Source organism: Mirounga angustirostris, unplaced genomic scaffold (assembly GCF_029215605.1).
Source record: "Mirounga angustirostris isolate CCGP_5_RB_7025 unplaced genomic scaffold, mMirAng1.0.hap1 SCAF_8, whole genome shotgun sequence".
Lineage (NCBI taxonomy): Eukaryota > Metazoa > Chordata > Mammalia > Carnivora > Phocidae > Mirounga > Mirounga angustirostris.
In genome coordinates, this window is record NW_026991716.1 from 14,685,902 (window position 1) to 14,706,647 (window position 20,746).

Sequence of the window (20,746 nt, forward strand, 5' to 3'; positions counted from 1 at the left end):
TTGGCCACTATGCCTCTGCAGGGACATGCAATGTTTATGCTGAGAGAGCTGCTTCTCAGTCTTGTTGCTACAAGAAGAGGCTTCTTCACCAGGGAAGAACCAATAAAGGCTGTGCTGGTGTGATGCATTCTTTGGGTCTGGACATGGTGGGAGAAGGGAGGGAGGCCGCGTGTACCTGGGCCCATACTTCTCAGCCTATTTGCTCAGGCACTTGGCCAACTTTCTCCTTTCTTCTGGCTCCAGAGATTTCTGCCTGGTAAGAGGCAATTCCACCCACTGCCAGGAGCGGGTCCCAAACGATGCGCTCACAGGCTCGCCGCTGCCGTGAACACTGTGAACAGACTGAGACCATTCTTTACAAGCACCTTGGCAGAAGGACCCAAGGACACCATGCCAGGAAGGGGAGGAAGGGGAGAGAGGGAATGCATGGATCCCATGGGACCAAAGATGGCCCAAGTCTTTCTGTTAATCTTCTCTTAAAGCAGTAACTGAAATCCTAGAGGAATACGAGAATGTCCCTAAATCCAGGGCCCTAAGATGCACTGACTTTTAAAGAGATTAAAGGGAATAGCTGAACTGGTTCAGGAACTGCAGGCCATCATATCAGAAAGAGGCTCAATGACTAACATGGTCTATGGAGCTCTGCACACTGCTAAGAGGGTGTCCGGTTTCCCGATGCCAGGAAGGGAGATTCTAAACAGGACGGTGTTTCCTTAGTCATTGACAAGGAGGACAAGGACAGCAACGATACATCTACCCCTTTTTAGTCACTGAGTCTGTGCCAGGGACTGAGCAAGGACTTAAAGTAGTATCTTCTTCGATCCTACATTAATCTCACGAGGTGGCGCTATCATCATCCCCATCTTACGCTTGGGGAAACGGAGGAGAAACTGAGGAACAGAAAGACAGGACGCTTAGAAGAAACACCTACTATTAATGAAACCCTATTTTCAAGAATACCTGCCCACTCTAGGAAAGCTTGGTTTTTCCAACCTCTGTATTCCTGACTGAATTTACAGGAGGGTTCCTGGGAGGAACGTGGAAAGGAGGTTCTTTTTGAAAAGGCTACATACAAAACAGATGCCAATAGAAACGGATCCTACTCCAGCAAGAGAAAACACCAGTTATCTGCCTTAGCCTGAGAGGTCATAAAGTATATGCATACCTGAGGGCAGGTGCCCCGGAGGAGACCCCCCCTCGCTCAGTAGGACATGGGGAACCAACCATAAGGACCCTGTCTACTCTGCGCCCACATCATGGGCTGCAATTAGGAACTCAGCACGGACCAGAGTCTGGCCTGGGATAGGGTCAGATCCGCTTCACTCAGCAAACGCTATACGTTGTACACAGTGGAAAGAATGTTAGTTTTAAAGCCAGGAGGATGTGGGTTCAGATCCAGAACGACCACTTAATGGCTATTGGTGGGTCTGAGTTCTTTTTTGGCCTCCCAGCAGGTGGCAAAAGCTTCCTGATTTTCCTCTGGAGACTTCTTTCTCCACTTCCAGTCCAGGTGGTTCAGGAAAGGATGACCTCACTCCTGACACAAGGAGGTGGGCACGTGACCCAGTGCGGGCCAATCAGAACATTGCATTCTCCACCCCCACCCCCCCACCCCCAGGCATTCGGTCAGGGACGAGCAACTGAGCCTGGCCAAGCAGGGAGACTCAATTCGGGACTCGGCTGGGGCTATTAATAGACATGTTGTTTCAACTGGGATTGTCAATGAGACAGGCTCTCTCTAAGCCAGGTCAAAGCAGACGCCATAAACTTAAAAACATTCACTCGGACTTGGTTAATATGAAAAGAATCTCTAAGTCACAATGGTAGCTTCATATGCTTTGAGAGGAAACAATCCTATTATGTCAAATACTTCATGTTTTCTAAGCACTGTGCGGAGAGGATATTTGCATTCCATGACCATAGGCAGCCAATGAACAGACTGTACTGCTAACAGACCAGACAGGTGGGGGCAATGTCTTTTTTAAATTTAAATTTATAGGGGCGCCTGAGTGGCTCAGTCGTTAAGCGTCTGCCTTTGGCTCAGGTCATGATCCCAGGGTCCTGGGATCGAGTCCCACATCGGGCTCTCTGCTCAGCAGGGAGCCTGCCTCTCCCTCTCCCAGTCTCCCTGCTTGTGTTCCCTCTCTCGCTGTCTCTCTCTCTCTCTGTCAAATAAATAAATAAAATCCTTAAAAAAATAAACTTAAATTTATACATGTCTGTGTTGTTTTATTTATTGAGATAATAGATGTTATAAACCAAGTTCTTTCTAAGACATTCAATACAAAACTCCCATTTCATCTTCTGGGAATCTAACCTTCAACCACTAAAGCATGTAATGACTACAAAAACTTACAAACATTCTATTGTTCTTTTAATCAATAGAATATATTTGTGTTGGGAATGGAACTTGTTTATTTAAACTGTAAATGAACTCCCAAGCCTTGTGTTAATCCAAAGCAACAATCTTTAAGTAATGGAGGCGGTTTGTTCATCTTTTTTTTTTTTTTTTAAGATTTTACTTATTTATTTGAGAGGGGGAGAGAGAGAGAGAGAGAAAGCACGAGCAGGGGGAGGGGCAGAGGGAGAAGCAGACTCCCCACTGAGTAGGGAGCCCGACTTGAGGCTCGATCCCAGCACCTGAGATCACGACCTGAGCTGAAGGCAGACGCTTAACTGACTGAGTCACCCAGGCGCCCTGGTTCTTTGTTCATCTTAAAACATCTAGAAATAAATAAATAGTGTCTCTCCCAGATTCAAAATCAACTTTCAACAAAACCTGGCTTCTCCTGCAGGGGTCAGCAAACCTTTTCTGTAAAGGCAAATCCTAAATACTTTAGGCTTTATGGGCCATACAGCTCTGTTGCAAATATTCCACTCTTCCTGCAGCATGAAAATAGCCACAGACAAATGTACACAGAGGGGCATGGCTGTGTTCAATACAGTTTTATTTACAAGACCAGGCGGCCAGCCCTTGTGGCCATAGTTTGCCAACCCTTGTTCTGTAGCATGAAGCTGCTGGTAATATTCCTGCCACCTTGAAGGGAGAGCCTGTCTGAGAAGTGAAACAACAGAGAAGAAAAGAACTGAAGGAAGGATGGCTCAGGTGAAACTGAGACCTCATTACATCATTTGGGCACCTGGATCCAGCCCTTCCTGAAACCATTCTAACACTGGACATTTTCCTCATATGAACCAATATATTCTCTTTTTAACTTAAGCCCAAGTGGGTTGGGTTCTCTCTGGCTTCTAACCTAAGGGCTCTAACAAATTCACTGTGTGACTTTCGGGAAGTCCTGTCTGCTTGCTTTCCCAGAACATAGGAATAATACTGACTTGTAAGGATGAACAGGTATGTACTAAACGCACCCTTTGGGGGCATGGACCAGAGACTCAATAAAAGTTATCTAAAAATAAAAGGTCTCCTCTAGTACCAGGCAGACCACCTGCCCAGAAAGGTGTCAAGTTCCTTACCACTTCACCACTAAAGGATTACATGAAGTTTGCAGGCTCTGAACTATATGCCAAGACCCTCCAGGCTGGTAGATCTCAAGCTTCAGTGCAGGTAAGAATCAACTCAAGTATCTGTTAAAACTTCTGATCCCTGGTCTCGATCTTAGATCTGAACAAGTAACATGAATGCATTAATAAGCAGCCCAGGTAATTTCGGTGTGAGCAGTGTAAGAACTACACTTCAAAAAATATACTACGGCAATCCTACCAAAGCCTAGAATCTTACACCCTTCTTCCCAATTAAATCCGTAGCCTTCAGGCGGCTAAGGAGGAAGATCGCTTCAGTGATGCTAGCCAGTGCCAAAACCCTCAAAGAATTTGAAGTCTTTAAACGTGTCTAATGTTCATATAGTGCTTTATTCTTTCCAGGTGTTTTTAAAATTAAGTAATCTCTACACTCAACCTAGGGCTCGAACTCACAACCCAGAGATAAAGAGTCACACATTCCACCGACTGACCCAGCCAGGCGCCCCTCTTTCCAAGCGCTTTTCCATCTGTTATCTCATTAGATCTCTGTAACTTTTCTATTATGTAGGAAGGGTATCAAATTTCCTAATGTTGTTGCTCTGCAATTATGGGTAACATACCATGTTCTCTTCTCAAAGGATCACATCACATTGTAGCTTTTTAAGGCTCTGAGAAGGCCAGCAATAAACCTTATAAACTTTGTTTAATCCTTTGGTTCCCAAACTTAATTTAACCACAAATATGGCTGGTTGGTGTCCCCTGGTGGGACACCATTGAGGTCTCAAAACAAACCAGCATTCCATGCAGCATCATTTCTGAAATGCCGGGGCAGTGTCTTTTTTGATCCCTTCTACAGATGCAGGAAATTAGATGCAGAGGAGTCTGGGGACTTGCTCAGAATGCACCAACTCAGACAGGCAGTTAAAGTGGCCCAGGGCTCCTAAGTCTAAAGACGGGCCAGTCATTCCTCACACCCCAAACCTTATGGGTGGCTTGAGGATGCACAAGACCAAGCAGCATATAAGTTTTTTGATCCAGCTCTTCTCAGTCTCTTCTCCCATGATATTGTCAAGGTTAACACACTCCTCAGCCTTTTTCCTCACTTGAGCTCACTCCAAGATCTATTAATAATGGCCCCTGGGTTACCTACTGAATACGGAATGATAGAGCACCTTGTGAAGACCTCACATTCCATGGAAGAGTCATTGCCTGAGTCTACTTCCTTTTAAGCTCAGATTTCTCATTTTCTTTCCCTGATGACATAAGTTTCCGCGTTTACCTCCCATTAGTTCACAGACTAATTTTTCAGCGCCATTTGTCATTTGCGTAGCGACTATGTGAAATCTAAACAGTACTCCTGGAGACGATATTTTCACAGGAATTGGGTCCTTGCTAAAACAGTCTTGCTTTCTTTCCCTTGCGTGTATCATTTCCGTGTGTATTTGCCATCCATAGCTCTAACTTGGGTCTGTCTGAACCATTACTCAGAAAAGAAACTGATGTATTTTTTGAGGTTTTCATGAGGAATTCATAATTTTCCTTGTTTCAGAACACATAAATTGAGTTCCATTAGTCTTTTTTCAGAGGTAAGTATCCTATTCCTTTTGTCCTGTCAATAATTCCTTTGGGGACCTTTCATTATTCTTCTGCATGAAAGATGTTCAATTTCTAAAAGAGGTCTCAGCAGGGAAAGTCATCAATTTTTCCCCTTAAGAAGTTCTGAATTCACATCGACTTAGGAGTGTATTTTTAAATTCTTATTTTAAATGACTGAATATACTGACCTCAGAGCCTAGAATTTGAACTCTGAACACTGAGGTCTAAGCGTCAATCACTGATTAGCTCTGTGGGTATGGGCACATTCATTCATTAATCTCGGAATGGCATTTCCTTAACAGCAAAATAGGGACCATATCTACTTCTCTGATTGTATAATCCTTATATTAACACATGAAAACTCTAGGCTAATAACTGGCACTTAGTGTGTTCTCATTAAACATCTCCTTATGCTTTGTCTGAACGTACTCTTGGTTCACCTCGTCCGGCAGTGTGGAAGGGAGGCAGGCTGCTGGGTCTTAGCTGGAGGGCTTCAGAAAGTACAGCTAATGGCCATCAAATGCTCCAGAGCTCCCATGAAACCAACTGAACAGCACTGGTTCCAACTGGGAAACCTCCCCGCGTTGCTGAAGTTAAACAGTGAGTTAGAATGTTGGCCTACAGTTTTACTTGCAATTCAGTATTTAATTTATAAAGCATCTTTCCAGTTTTTCTTTGAGGTGACATAATAAAACTTGTCACGACTAAATTAGCTCTAATTGTGCTAGTGTCCCCTTTCGAAAGTTTCCAGATGAGAAGGCCTCAGGTCAAGGAAAGGAAAAACAGGGATGTCACAAGAAATGGGTCAAGTTCGGGCCTCTGTCCTCCTCTCTGTCCCTCTGGGCACTTTTGGGAGGTATCATGGCCCATGAGCACATGAGGTTATGGTGCATTAACCCTGCAAACATTTGTTACACACTTATTGTACCACTCGAGTTATGGGACAGGGGAGTTGAGGAAGGAGAAGGTGAAGCTTCTACCCTTTAAAATCCTAAAATGCAAAGTATCACACAAAAGCAAATACTATTCCATTCGGAGAGGAATGGGAAACTGATATGGAACATACAAAGCACACGTATAATGAGAGGTAAGAGAAATTCTTTGCTTGGTGTGAGAGAACAATCTTAAAGGTCATTATTAAAGGCAAAAGCAAAAGGCAAAAGCATCATCTTTCTGGAGGCAAACTCAAAATGTAAAAAGAATGTTAACATTCCCAGATAAAATAAATCTAGCATAGTCAGGAATTACCAGGGAAAAGAACTTCATCTGCTTTGAGAATATCCAGGCACAGTCATGGCCTACGCTTTGCATCCAAATTCTTACTGATGAGTACAACTCGTTTCTGAACAATAGAACCATTCCCTTCAGTGCAGTCCTCCCAGGGGACCCTGGTCTGCAACCCTCGTTATGTTACCAAGAAGTCAGAAGGGGAAGGACCAGGTGGGTTAATGACATGACTGCTGTCCCCACAGATAATTCTCCTGCATTCCTTGGACGGTGCCCGAGTTTGGCAAAACTGATGGGACATTTTTACTGCAGAGCTAATCAAATATCAATCTTGGCTGTTCTGAAATTGATGCTGAAAGCAAAGGCAAGCCTTGTCATTGAAAGGCAAAAATTGTAGAAAAATATCCTGTCTCTCCAATTCACATTTCCTGCTTTTTTGCACCTATAGATTAGTGGAAAATCTTAACTTTACCCAAGATTTTCTCATTCAAAATACAAATGCCTACTGTGTGCAAGAGGAGTCAATGGCCATTCTCAGGTACCTATCTGAAGAGGGTTTTATCACTTATCAAGCACTTGCCCAGTTGTATCATTTGATCCCTACAACAAACCAGCAGGAGAGGTAAAGCGAATATGTTAATCCTTATTTTACAAAGGAGCAAATTGACAGTGACAGGGACGGCTGGTTGCCTGCCAATATTCACTCTTCCCTTCTCTTTAGTGAAAGCTTCTTGATTTTCTGCCCAGCTGAAAGACTGTTTCCTAGCCTCCTCTGAGGGTAGATGTGGCCATATTACCAACCTTTGACCACTGAGCTGTAAGCTGAAGTTTTGTGACTTCTGCCACGTCTGCTAAAGAGAAGGGATGTGTCATTTCTTTGATCTGCTTTTCCCTTCACCCATTGTTTTTTGTTTTTTTTTTTTTTAGATATTATTTATTTATTTGACAGAGAGACACACAGTGAGAGAGGGAACACAAGCAGGAGGAGTGGGAGAGGGAGAGGCAGGCTTCCCATGAAGCAGGGAGCCCGATGTGGGGCTCGATCCCAGGACCCTGGGATCATGACCTGAGCCGAAGGCAGAAGCTTAACAACTGAGCCACCCAGGTGCCCCTCTTCACCCAGTTTTCTAGAGCAAAGCTGTGATGGCTAGAACTTGGCAGCCACTATGAGGACAAGGGTCACCTCATAGTAATGAAAGAGCAGTAAGCTAGGTGGCACCTCGGTCCTCAAGAATTTCATGAAGCCATCACACATGATAGGTTTGAACTGGCTGCCTCTGCATTTTTCCATGAGAGAGAAATAAACGCCTATTTTGTTTAAGTTATTACGATTTTGTTTTATGCAGCTGAACCTAATCCTAATGCAAAGAAGTGACTTGCAGAAGTTTATACAAACTACAGTTTGTAAGTGGCAGAACTTCAAGTGCTGACATAACAGGTCCATGTTCCACACACTCTCTGGCAGAAGTTCAGGACCTTTTATAACCTGTGTCTTAGCTTGTAAAGGAGTAAAATATTTTATGGTTTTTGTTGTTGTTTTTTAAAATTTAACATTTTTTTTTTTAAGCCAACCTATAGGAAGACTTTCTTCCCCTCTTCCTCTTTCCATTCTCCCCTACAGTTTTTGTGTGTCTGTCAGACTTTGATTTAATCATGGAATTTCCCATAGCTTAGCTCTCCCTTGAAAACTTCATTTACTCCTGTGGCTTGAACAAGGATAAGCTGAGTACTTCTAAATGTAAGCTTCTAGCCTAGAAGGCTCTTCTAACTGATACAACAACTTACTAGCTGTGTTAACTCTGGCCCAATTACTTAACTTCTCTGGGTCTCAGTTATTACATCTGTAAAATGGGGATAACAACAGCATCTGCCTCATTGGGTGAAAACATGACTAGTTCATATAAAGAAAAGACTTTGAATGGTGTCTGAACCATTCTGTTATTAATACTACTCTTCATCTCTAACATTTTACAGGCACCTCAAATTCACTTTATTGAAAGTGAATTATTTTCATCCTTAATCTGATTTTTTTTTTTTAAGATTTATTTGAGAGAGCAGGCTTGAGCATGAGCAGGGGGAGGAGGGAGGGGAGGGGCAGTAGGAGAGGGAGGGAGATAAGCAGGCTCCTCGCTGAGCAGGGAGCCCAACATGGGGCTGGATCCCAGGACCCTGAGATCATGACCTGAGCCAAAGGCAGACTTTTTTTTTTTGATAGAGAGAGAGATAGCGAGAGAGGGAACACAAGCCGGGGGAGTGGGAGAGGGAGAAGCAGGCTTCCCGCGGAGCAGGGAGCCCGATGCAGGGCTCGATCCCAGGACGCCGGGATCATAACCTGAGCCCAAGGCAGACGTTTAACCAACTGAGCCACCCAGGCACCCCAATCTGATCACTTCTTTAGGAATGACAAGGTCAGTTTTTAAATGCTCACAGAAATCCATGAGTTATTTTTGATACCATCTCTTCCGTCACCTCCCCCAGATCCAATTCATTCGCCAAGAGTGGTCAAAACTAATTCTTCAATATTTCCCAACCCTCTCTACTTCTCTCCTCAGGGTAGACCAGTTGTCTGCATCATCTACTTCTATTCTTTTATTTTCTTAAATTTATTTATTTATTTTAGAAAGAGAGAGAGAGAGAGAGGGCATACGCACAAGCACACGCACATGGGGGAGAGCCAGAGGGAGAGAATCTTCAAGCAGACTCTCCACTGAGCATGGAGCCCAATGTGGGGCTTGATCTCACGACCCGAGAGCACGATATATATATAGTATAGAATAGTTAGATTGTTCTAAAAGAAGTTTACTTACCTATCTATGTACCAGTCTAAACATAGGCATAGGATCTGGAAGAAGAAAGTCAGCTATAAATAGAGGTTCTACTTGTACGCTAAAGTCATAGATGATGATCTCTATAATTTTATTTTCTGATTTGGGGTAAGGGGAGAGGGCTGAATTCAATCCCACCTCTGCCTTCTATAAGCTATATGCAAAGCCGCAGTATCTACCTTTGCGCAATAGGGAAAATAAAACTTATCTCTTAAATTGTTATGAAGAACGAGTGAAGAATATTATTGAAGAATGAATATGTGTGAAAGCATTTATTATGGTATGTAGCATAGTCGCTATTATTATTTTATGAAAAGCATGTTGCCATTATTGTAATGTGAGTATTTCACTTGTGTTTAAATCTAACAGATCTACAAATGGTACTTAGTGGAGCTGTGGTTGAAAATACAGGGCATAAAGGAATTACTGGTAATTTTTAATGTTACCTCTCCTACCAGAGGCTATCCCTGGGGTATGTGTGATGCAGCATTTAAGAGCTCAGTTTTGGAATGGGTAGACATGAGCCTCATGACCTAAGGCAAGTTTCCTCACTTTAAAATGGGAATTAAAAAAATAACTTTTAAAAGGAGAGTAATAATATCTTCTTTATATAGTTGTTGTATTACATAAGATAAGGCACTTAAGTGCTTAATACAGCTCCTGGCCATAGTTAAGAACCAAATATTATTATAAATTCATCATGTTTTAAAAGATTTATTCATTTGAGAGGAGTGAGCACGAACGGGGGGGAGGGGCAGAGGCAGAGGGAGAAGCAGGCTCCCCGCTGAGCATGGGGCCCAATCCCAGGATCCTGAGACCATGATCTGGACCAAAGTCAGACACTTAACCGACTGAGCCACCCAGGCGCTCCTATAAATTCATAAAAATTTTTTAAAAACATAATATCACCTTGATAGTCCACTAGTTATAATTTTTAGCTAGCAAATTTCTTGCATTTTAAAGTGTAATTGTAAGAATTAAACAGAAACAACAGTGCACTAAAATGGTTTTCTGAAAAAAAAAAAATAAAATAAAATGGTTTTCTGGGTTTAAAAAAAAAAATAACCACTTACAACTTTTCTGGAATATTTGTATTCTGAAAGGAGATAAACTCCCATCTAAAAAGTGGAGGGGGAAATGAGGGGACTCCTTATGAGAGGACGGTGGATAACAAAGTAAGCTCAAATTTAGCTGGATGCCAAAACCATCTTTATTCTATAGGACTTAATTCACATGAAAATGGCATTCATGAAAAATGGATGTCCAGTACTATACAGATTAATAAAAACAGTAGAGCCCACTGGCTGGTCTAGCTAGAGTTAATTTTTTTGTCTTGGGGAAAATAATTTGGATTTTAATCTTATAGCTAAGTTGACTAAAAAGGCAAAGAGGAATTCAAATATATTCACAATGTCCTCATGCAGTGCACAAAGCAAACACCCTGTGAACACTCTGAAGGCATTAGGGACATGTATTTAAATGGAAATTGCCTGAGATCTGGTATAGATCCATTAAGCAGAAAGGAATTAGACCCCACGAAGTCAATATTTTCATAGGTTTTCTAACAGCATTTGATATTTGTCAAACTATCATTCAAGAAACACTGAACGTAATTCCTTGATCTATTTCCTGGGCTTTTTGCTACCCAGAACAGTAAATTTTTGCCATTTATATTAGCTTACATGCAAATATAACTGTTCTCTTTGATGCTTATTTAAAAATTAGATGCAGCTATGGAATTGAATGGATTCGAGAAAGATTCAACTCAAGAGGACAAGCCAAGTTAAGGGAATCCTTATGTGCAAATGGAGAAGACACAGTCAAAAAATTTAAGTCTGACAAGGAAGTCTTCTGTGTCACCCCCAGATACAACCACAACCCCAAAGCCAATAAAAGGAATTTTTTGTTTTTTTAAATTATCTGGAGGCCCCATATCCACCGTGGGGAGAAACGGTAGCTGTTCATTTTGAGCTCTTTCTCAGTTCACCAAGAGAGCAATAACTGAACTTTTAAGATAAAATATGAGGGGAAGTGGTTTGGAGGGGGGAAAAAAATCTATATTAAGGACTTTTAACAAAAATTAGTTTCCCCAACAAACCACCTTTCATGAATTGAATTCAACAAACATTGACTAAACATCTGCTCTGTGTGCAGCTTTATGAAGTGGACAAAGATGAGTCCCTGCTCTTCAAAAGTATAATATTGTGGGACACACACATGCAATCATCTAATGGTTCAGACAAGACCTAGAGAAAACAATTTTTCCCATTTTCTTAAAGACAAGTTTGTGCTGTTTTGCTCTATTATACTCAGTATAAGGTATGTAGACTATTTTATTAAAAACCATAATCTAGCACGTTGTTTAGGGCACTCTGTGGGACAGGAAGAAGGCAAGTCAGCTCTGTATAGCATTAAGAAATTCTTTTCTAGAACAATTCATCCTGTAAAAGTTGCAGCAACTTTTATGTCTGTAGTCAAATTGGCATGAATCAAGCTTCTGAGTTCTGACAGATCGAACCAGTACCATATAATGCTTTGCCTCTCTGGTTCTGAGGCCCACCAACTACAACAAACAGCTGGAAACAAACAGCATTATCCTGTGATCTTTAAAAAATGTTTTTGTCTTGTTGCCGATAACTGCTCGGGATGGCTGTTTGCAGAAAGAATCAATGATGTGATGGTACATTCTAACAGAGCGGGGCCATACAGGACCACTGGTCTATAAAACTGGCAATAATTGGTTTTGTATAGTATTGTCCTCACAACAGCTGTCCTAACTACTGTCCTAACCTAGAATAGGTCAAGCGTTTGCAGTTATTACATCCTGAAAATGAGAAATACCTTCAAATAGTCACATGTCTGCAGTTTAGCTGGAGCTAGAAAGAGGAAAGGACAGCCTCACTTCATTCCTCCAAATCAGTTCCCTGCCAAAAAGCAATGGTAAAGATTTTGCGGACATGAAAAATCTAAGGTTAAATAGTTTGAAGATTTTGTGTTATTCCTAATTTGGGGATCTGGCTTGGGTTTCAAGGTGGGGAGGTGCATTTAGCAATGGATCCACAGGCTGTTTCTCTAACAAGAATATACACCAATGCTATCTTCCTAACTATTGTGCAGAAACTTTTAGCTAATCAGCTGTTGTCCTCCAGATTTTTCTCCTTACAAATGTAGTTGCAAGTTATGATTAAAACCGTAGCATTCTAGAGAAAAATTAAAGTGCAGGAAAAGAGAAGGAAAGGAAGAAGTTAGCTAGCTTCATTTTCATGACATTCAGGAAATAAAAGTTTCACAAAATAGAGACTTGCTCTTACTGGAAGTTTTGACCAAGACTCCAATATAATAATGAACGTATCGATTTCATATCATCTTCTGTATTCTCAAACAGTATAAAAATTCATAACAGAGTTAGTAAATGTCACAAATATCCAAGGCACAAGGGATATTCTGTACACACTAATAGGAAAAACCTAGAAAATACTATTTTAACAACACACAGAAACAAGATCTCTTCTACTGTGTGGCCATGACCTCCCCAGGAGTGGGAGCTTGAAATTAAGAGCTATTTTGTCATTTAGTCAAATGCTATAAAACAGGGGGAAACTAAAGGCAGATTCTTGTCTATACACAGATTCAGTACCACATAGGTTGAGCTAACGTAATTATGTCTCAGGAAAGCCAACGTTCCAAAAATATCCAATACTATGGGCCACAATTACTTTTCAAGGTATTACTGTTCAGTGTAAAATATATCTCCTTAATAAATGGTAAATACAGAATAGCCTAGGAATAGTTTGGCAGTTATTCTCAGGCTATATAATATCAGAAAAGATCTCTCCATGGGTAATTATTCTATAGCATTAGGTAAAATAGTATATTCACGAATTCCTCTCCCCAGTGTGGAAAATGTGGTATTTCATTAGACTGGTAAATTCTGTAAGTCTCAGAATAGTGATACAGAAAGCTATATACACATTCTAGCATAAATCTTTTCAAGATGCAATTTAAATAGTGACACCTTTCTCAAGATCCCCTATAACTTATCTTATTACAGATTGAATGTACAGCCACGTTCCCATGTAGTGCCTGGTTTAAGATCTACTAAAAAGTAAACTTCGATATCTTTTTTTTTTTCTTGCTACCATTGTATTCTTTGGGCAAAAGTGGGTTAACAAGAAAATTGGTAATTTTAGGTACTTGTTTTAAGGACACGAGTAATATCAACCTTATTTTACAAAGAAAAGGTATTCTAAAGATAAATGAACCTGCTTTGGGTAATAGAGCGGATGTGCCAGAATTTACCTGGAAAGGTATCCCGGTAAACAGGTAAGTACTCTCCTCATGCACTCCGAGTCCCATATAATGTAACATTACTAAAACATTACTAAACCAATCAATGGTCATGGAACACATGAAAGCCACCAAAAAGCTTTACCTTAGCACCAGTATGGGAAACAGAGGAGACCAAAAAATTGTATTCCTCTGCCTTTTATTACAGTTTTAAATGAAATTTTTTTCAGTTAAACTAATGGTGGACTTACATCACTCTTAGGATATATAATGACATTTAACTTTGTTAACCAATATGAAGTGCATCAACTATTTGTCTAAGCAAAATTCATAAAGACCAAAAGTGAAAGGTGGCACGATAAACATATTCAAACATTAGGGCCTAAACAAGACAAACACTGTATAAGGACAGTCACACCCTATTTTCAAATTTAAGAAAATCAGCCTGTTGGGGCGGGGGGGCTTCCATCCAAGTTGAGGCATGTGTGTTGGGTCAGCGGGGGAGGCTATCTGAAATCAGGATGATCCTAAGAAACGTGGCATGCGTGTTTCCATAGGAATAAGTTATCATTACTTGGAAATGTTGGAATAGGAGGTCTCGAGGCACTGCTGAATCATCAGTCTACACCAGTGGTTCCTTTTTTTTTTTTTTTTTTAAGATTTTATTTATTTATTTATTTGAGAGAGAGAGAATGAGATAGAGAGCATGAGAGGGGGGAAGGTCAGAGAGAGAAGCAGACTCCCTGCTGAGCAGGGAGCCCGATGCGGGACTCGATCCCGGGACTCCAGGATCATGACCTGAGCCGAAGGCAGTCGCTTAACCAACTGAGCCACCCAGGCGCCCTACACCAGTGGTTCTTAACCAAGAGAAGACATTTGGCAGAATCTGGAGATATTTTTGGTTGTCACATTGGGGACAGGTGGGGGTTGTTCCTAACATCTAGTGGGTAGAGGTCAGGATGCTACACACCTACAGAACACAGGACAACCTCCCACAATGAAGAATTAGCTGGCCCAAATGTCCACAAGAGCCAAACTATGGAAAGAGCCAAGATGTCCATCAACAGATGAATGGATAAAGAAGATATGGTATATATTTACAATGGAATATTACGCAGCCATCAAAAAACCCCCCACGAAATCTTGCCATTTGCAATGACGTGGATGGAACTAGAGGGCATTATGCTAAGCAAAATAAGTCAATCAGAGAAAGACATTATCATATGACCTCACTGACATGAAGAATTCTTAATCTCAGGAAACAAACTGAGGGTTGCTGGAGTGGGGGGTGGGGTGGTAGGGATGGGGTGGCTGGGTGATGGACATTGGGGAGAGTATGTGCTATGGTGAGCACTGTGAATTGTGTAAGACTGTTGAATCACAGACCTGTAACCTTGAAACAAATAATACATTATATGTTAAAAAATAAATAAAAGAAGATAGTAGGAAGGGAAAAATGAAGTGGGGGAAATAGGAGGGGGAGACGAACCATGAGAGAGTATGGACTCTGAGAAACAAACTGAAGGTTTTAGAGGGGAGGGGGTGGGGGGATGGGTTAGCCTGGTGATGGGTATTAAAGAGGGCACGTTCTGCATGGAGCATTGGGTGTTATATGCAAACAATGAATCACGGAACACTACATCAAAAACTAATGATGTAATGCATGATGACTAACATAACATGATAAATAATAAAAAAAAGAATTAGCTGGCCCAGAATGTTAGTAGTGGCAAGGTTGAGAAACCCTGTTCTCTAAACCTTAAAACACAGGTCTTGAAAGAAGCCAGGCCCAGTTGGGTAAGTTCCGCTTTCCCCTCTTGTATATATTACTGCATAATCATTGGCTCAGCCCAACGACTGTTCATAATGAGTGTTCCCCATAAGTAGAACCCCGTCTGTTCTTCACGACCCACAGACAGCTGTTTTGCATGTGTGATTTATCCTGTTTCAGCTAGAATATAAACAGATCATTCTGAAAAGCAAATGCCTTGACTGGTTTTAAAGTTCCTAGTTTATGAGCAACGGATTCCACTCTAGGAAATCACTGATGAACACAGCCAAGCAATTAATGGACTCCACATGTTAAAAAACAAAAAACAAAAACAACAAAAACCTAAGTCATGTAGTTTTGGCACTGAATGCTAAAAAATCCATCAGAATTCCTATTCAATTGAAATTTCACAAGATTTCTTTTCTTTTTTTTTTTTTTTAAGATTTTATTTATTTATTTGAGAGAGAGAGAATGAGAGACAGAGAGCATGAGAGGGAGGAGGGTCAGAGGGAGAAGCAGACTCCCTGCCGAGCAGGGAGCCCGATGCGGGACTCGATCCCGGGACTCCAGGATCATGACCTGAGCCGAAGGCAGTCGCTTAACCAACTGAGCCACCCAGGCGCCCGAAATTTCACAAGATTTCTAAGTCGTTAGTGACTTTCCTTATACTCTTCATTTTTCAAACCTACATTTTTAAACTTCTTCCTTATCCTATTAGCTACAATAGACTCGGTGCTATTTCCCAAACACTGTGTGAATTACTGCATGTCAATTTTATACTTACAATAATCCGAATTGGTAGGAACTACAGATATTTTCCTTATCCTTTTTCAAACTCAAGAAGTGTAAAGACAGAAAAGGAGGACTAATTATAAAACATTTGACATATGACTTCATTTAATTAGGATAGGATAAGCAAGAAGGATAAAAAGGCAAGAGGAGATAGGCACTACTTATTATAATAATAATAGTAGGGACGCCTAGGTGGCTCAGTTGGTTAAGCGACTGCCTTCGGCTCAGGTCATGATCCCGGAGTCCCGGGATCGAGTCCTGCATCGGGCTCCCTGCTCGGCGGGGAGTCTGCTTCTCCCTCTGACCCTATCACCCCCTCTTGTGCTCTCTCTTTCACTCTCTCTAATAAACAAAATAAAATCTTAAAAAAAATGATAACAATAATAGCCACCATTTATTGTGTGCTTGCTATATTTTAGGGTAAGGTCAGTGCCAAATGCTTATGTCCTCTCATTTAATCGCACCCCAGCCCTGGGTATGGATGCTGTTAGTCACCATTTCATAGACGGAGAACCTGAGGCTTACTCTGATGAAGGCCACACTCAGGGTAGCAAGTGGCCGGCATACGTGCCCTGTTCTGTCGCACTTGAGAGTCGACATCAGGGCTTGGCACACTATGACCCTTAGTTCAAATCCGGCTGGCTGCCCATCTTTGTAAATAAAATCTTACGGGAACACTGCCATACTTTTTCATTTATATATTGCTTATGGCTTCTTTTGAGCTACAACAGCAGAACTGATTAGTTGCAACAGAGACCATATGGTGAAAGCCTAAAATGTTTACTATCTGGCCCTTTACAGAGAACGTCGGCCAGTGCCCGTCTGAGCTCTTCGATAGGAAGTAACATCAACTTGACCTTGTGCTCCTTACATTCAGGCCTTGGAAGTCCTTTGCCCTCACAAAACCTGGCTAAGAGGCTTCGTTTCCTTCCCACATGACTCCCTGCCTCTATTTTTTGTAGCCATGCTAAGGGCTAAGTATTCTCCTTTTCTTCCTTGAAGAGTTTCCCTGAATGATGGTAATGTTTCGCAAGTGAAACTTACTAAATATGATTCCCTCACAGTCTGCAATCATTAAAAAGCAAAAACAAAACAAGTATTGATTTTCTGCTGGGAAGAAGCTATGTGCCAGGAATACAAAAATGAATAAAACCTAATCTTGCCCTCAAGGAGCTCACAGGTGAGCAGGGGAAACTGAGGTACACACACGGCAGAATGGCTTTCTGCCAACGATGCTCAGGGGCTAGGATTCCAGGAGTACATTTTCCCAAGCCACCCAAGGGCTCAAAGAGAAGCCACTTGAAAACCCATTTCTCTTTTTAAGAGAAAGGTCTCCATCGTGTTGAATTAAGGAACAGAATTATGGCTCGTCTGTTCAGTTAGTGGAATTATTATTCATAGACGCAGAATGGTAGAGCCAAAAGGATTTACGGGCTCAGCCCCTTCATTCCATAGATGAGAAAGGCAAGAGGTGTGTAAGTGTGCCCAGCAACGAGAGGAGAGAAAGTTGTCAGAAGTGCCCAGCAGCTGAGCATTAATAACGCGCTCCAGAGGCTGCACAGCTGGGTACTTAAGGGCATGGCTCTGGAGGCAGATTTGGGGCAAGTTACTCTATCTCCCTGAGCCTTCATACTCAGAGGCCACTATAATAAGTGAGTTCATAGATGTCAAGTGCAACGGAGCCATGCCTGGCTCCGAGGAGTGTCAAAGGAAGGTGCTATTCTGAAAACTAAAAACGAGGCATGGAAATGAACTAAAACTCAACTCTTTAGGTGAGCCCAGATTCTACCACACTCTGAGACACCCCCCCTACCCCCCCGCTCCGGGCTGCCTCTCTATCACACCTAGGCCCTTCTGGTGGGGGAGGAGGGGAAATCCCCATTCTGCTCGGCTTTCGTCTTAGACCCACTGAAGTATAATCTTTTATTCATTTCTTCAGCCTTTATTTCCTGTTGTCTAGAAACATCTCTGACGCCCCCTTCTGCCCCAGTCCTACCGTCACCACCCTTGGCCATGCAGGGATCATCACACCTGTATTACCTGGTCTCGCCCAGCTCCACAGCACCCCAGCTCCCCTGTGCCCACCGCAGGCTGCAGCCGGATGAACTGAGACGCCCTCTCCATCATACCGGTCCCCTGCTGAGGAATCTGCCATCGTTCTAGGTACCACGTACCTTTAGTCTAGACGCTGCGGGTTGCAACTAAATATCCTTTATAGCCTTACCTGATGTTATTTCTGATCGCAGAGACGGATTTCAGATCCTGACACCGACCCATACCAGCGGCGTGACCCGGCATACTGCTTAAGCCCTGAGTCTCAGTTTCCTTTACTGTCAAGATGAGATAAATACTACTCATCTTTTGGGAAGATGAAGTACACAATTCCCATCATTGGCACAGGGCTTGGCATAAAGTAAGTGAATAAGATGTCATTGTTAGCATCCGAACATCAGTAAACTTAGCCTTCCTCCCCCCAACCCTTTGTTCGAGGTCACGTGAGTCCCCCTACCCAGGACTTCTTCCTTCCGGACTTCTGCCAATCCAAATCAGCATCTTCACACAAAGCCTTCTCCTGGGACTGGAGTCCACATTGCTCTCTTGCTTTGGTGAGATCACTCACGGTTGGCATACCCACCTTGCTCCTTAATCAGTGGTTCCTAACCCCACGGGTGATTTTGCGCCCCCCCCCACCCCCCCGCCAGGGGACGTTTGGCAATGTCTGGAGACATTTTGGGTTGTTGTAACTGGGAGGTAGCTGCATCAATCATGTTTTTTTATTTTATTTTTTTGTATTTTATGATGCTCTGATAGAGAGCATCCAAGAGAGACTGCCCCTCCCAGGGCTAACTAATTCCTAGAGATAGTAATTAACCTGCCTGATGCCATGTCTCTCGTATGTAAACCAACCAATCCAAAGCTTATACCCCAAACACCTCCTTTATCTAATTCTCATGCACCAAGTTAATATTTGCTCTGTCCTAAATCACACCAGGGCCAGGTGTCTGACCAACAGAGACCGGCTCTGAACCAATCAACACGACTCAGACTGTCCAACCCTACACTTGCTCAACCTTGCCTATCCTTTTTTTTTTTTTTTTAAGATTTTGAGAGAGCTAGCGAGCACAAGCTGAAGGAGGGGCAGAGGGAGAGGGAGAAGCGGGCTCCCTGCTCCCAGGACCCTGAGATCATAACCTGAGCCGAAGGCAGACACTTAACTGACTGAACCACCCAGGCATCCTTCTCAACCTTGCCTATCCTGACTTGCACATTCCTTTCCTGCAAAAAAACACAATAAAGGCTCTGAGCTAGGCTCTCCCCTTGGTCTTTCTGCCTCCGGACCAACCGCACACTGGCATGCATGTGTGCCAACCTCTTACAGATTGTAAGAAATAAACTCTTCATTCAAAGGCAGTTATCTTCGCGTCTGTCCCCTTACCCTACCTGATTAAATAAAATCTCAGGTACATTTTTTTTTAAATTTTTTAATTCTTATGTTAATCCCCACACATTAGTTTTAGATGTAGTTTTCTATGATTCATTGTTTGTGCATAACACCCAGTGCTCCATGCAGAATGTGCCCTCCTCAATACACATCACCAGGCTAACCCATCCTCCCACCCCCCTCCCCTCTAGAACCCTCAGTTTGTTTTTCAGAGTCCATCGTCTCTCATGGTTCGTCTACCCCTCTGATTTCCCCCCTTCATTCTTCCCCTCCTGCCACCTTTTTTTTTTTCTTAACATATATTGCATTATTTGTTTCAGAGGTACAGATCTGAGATTCAACAGTCTTGCACAATTCACAGCGCTTACCAGAGCACATAGCCTCCCCAGTGTCTATTACCCAGTCACCCCATCCCTCCCACCCCACCCCCCACTCCAGCAACCCTCAGTTTGTTTCAATCTCAGGTACATTTTTAAGACTGCTGGCATTTCGTGGGTAGAGACCAGGGATGCCGCTGATTATTCTGTGATGCACATAGCCCTCCACCTCCAACGAAGAATCATCCAGTCCAAAATGTCAATAGTCCTGCAGCTGAGTTACACTGACCTAAAACATTCCACACATGGAGACCACAAGTCTCTGGAAGCCCCAGCCCTACCATATGGTTCTAGAGCCTGACTCGGGAAGTGGGGAGTCCCGGATGCCTGGCTGATTGATGCACAGGTACAATCAATAGAATCATTTAATTTGCATTCAGAACTCTTTTAGCCAGAAAAATCACTGAATCAATATGTTCAGCAAACACATTTCTTTTTGGTTAGTATGTCAAGTTTCGAGCTAATAGCTTCCGGTGGAAGGAAATATTCATGAACCAACCTCATTGTTCTGTTGGATTCCGTATCTCTCAAAGTAGGAAACCTATTCAATCGATACGGTATTTTCTACGGGAGGATTCTGAAATAGCACATTATTTTTCCTCTGGGGCATTCATCTCTTGTGATGCTCTCCCCACCCCCAGAAACAAAAAACACTGATCATTTGGGTAAATTTGGGTAAACGAGTAGATACACTTCATCCGTGAACCTTCACCATGTGCATGGGCATACCACGGGCTCAGAGATTAAAACAAGCTACTTAACTTTGTTTTAGCTCGGTTTTCCAAATTAGTTTGATCTTGAAATTTTTCACATACCATCTATTACCATCCAAAGGAGCGAGTGTTACACGAACACATTCTGGAAAACAGCTCATTAAAGTTGACAAACATCTCAACATTGAACTGTAGAACTTGAATTATAAAGTTTCTCACACTGTAATCAGAGCTGC

At 42.3% G+C, this 20,746-nt stretch overlaps 1 protein-coding gene across 9 annotated transcripts in view; it reads right to left on the minus strand.

Annotated features, from left to right (window-relative positions):
• The window catches only part of PHACTR1 (phosphatase and actin regulator 1), a 316,524-nt gene that overhangs the window by 226,035 nt on the left and 69,743 nt on the right, over positions 1–20,746 (minus strand). Inside the window, exon 2 of one of the 9 annotated variants that reach the window (XM_064597170.1) lies at positions 9,111–9,145. The exons of the other annotated variants lie outside the window; for them this stretch is intronic. The gene's annotated coding sequence lies outside the window, so the exon portion shown is untranslated. The remainder of the gene's footprint in view (positions 1–9,110; positions 9,146–20,746) is intronic. 9 annotated transcript variants of the gene reach the window in all.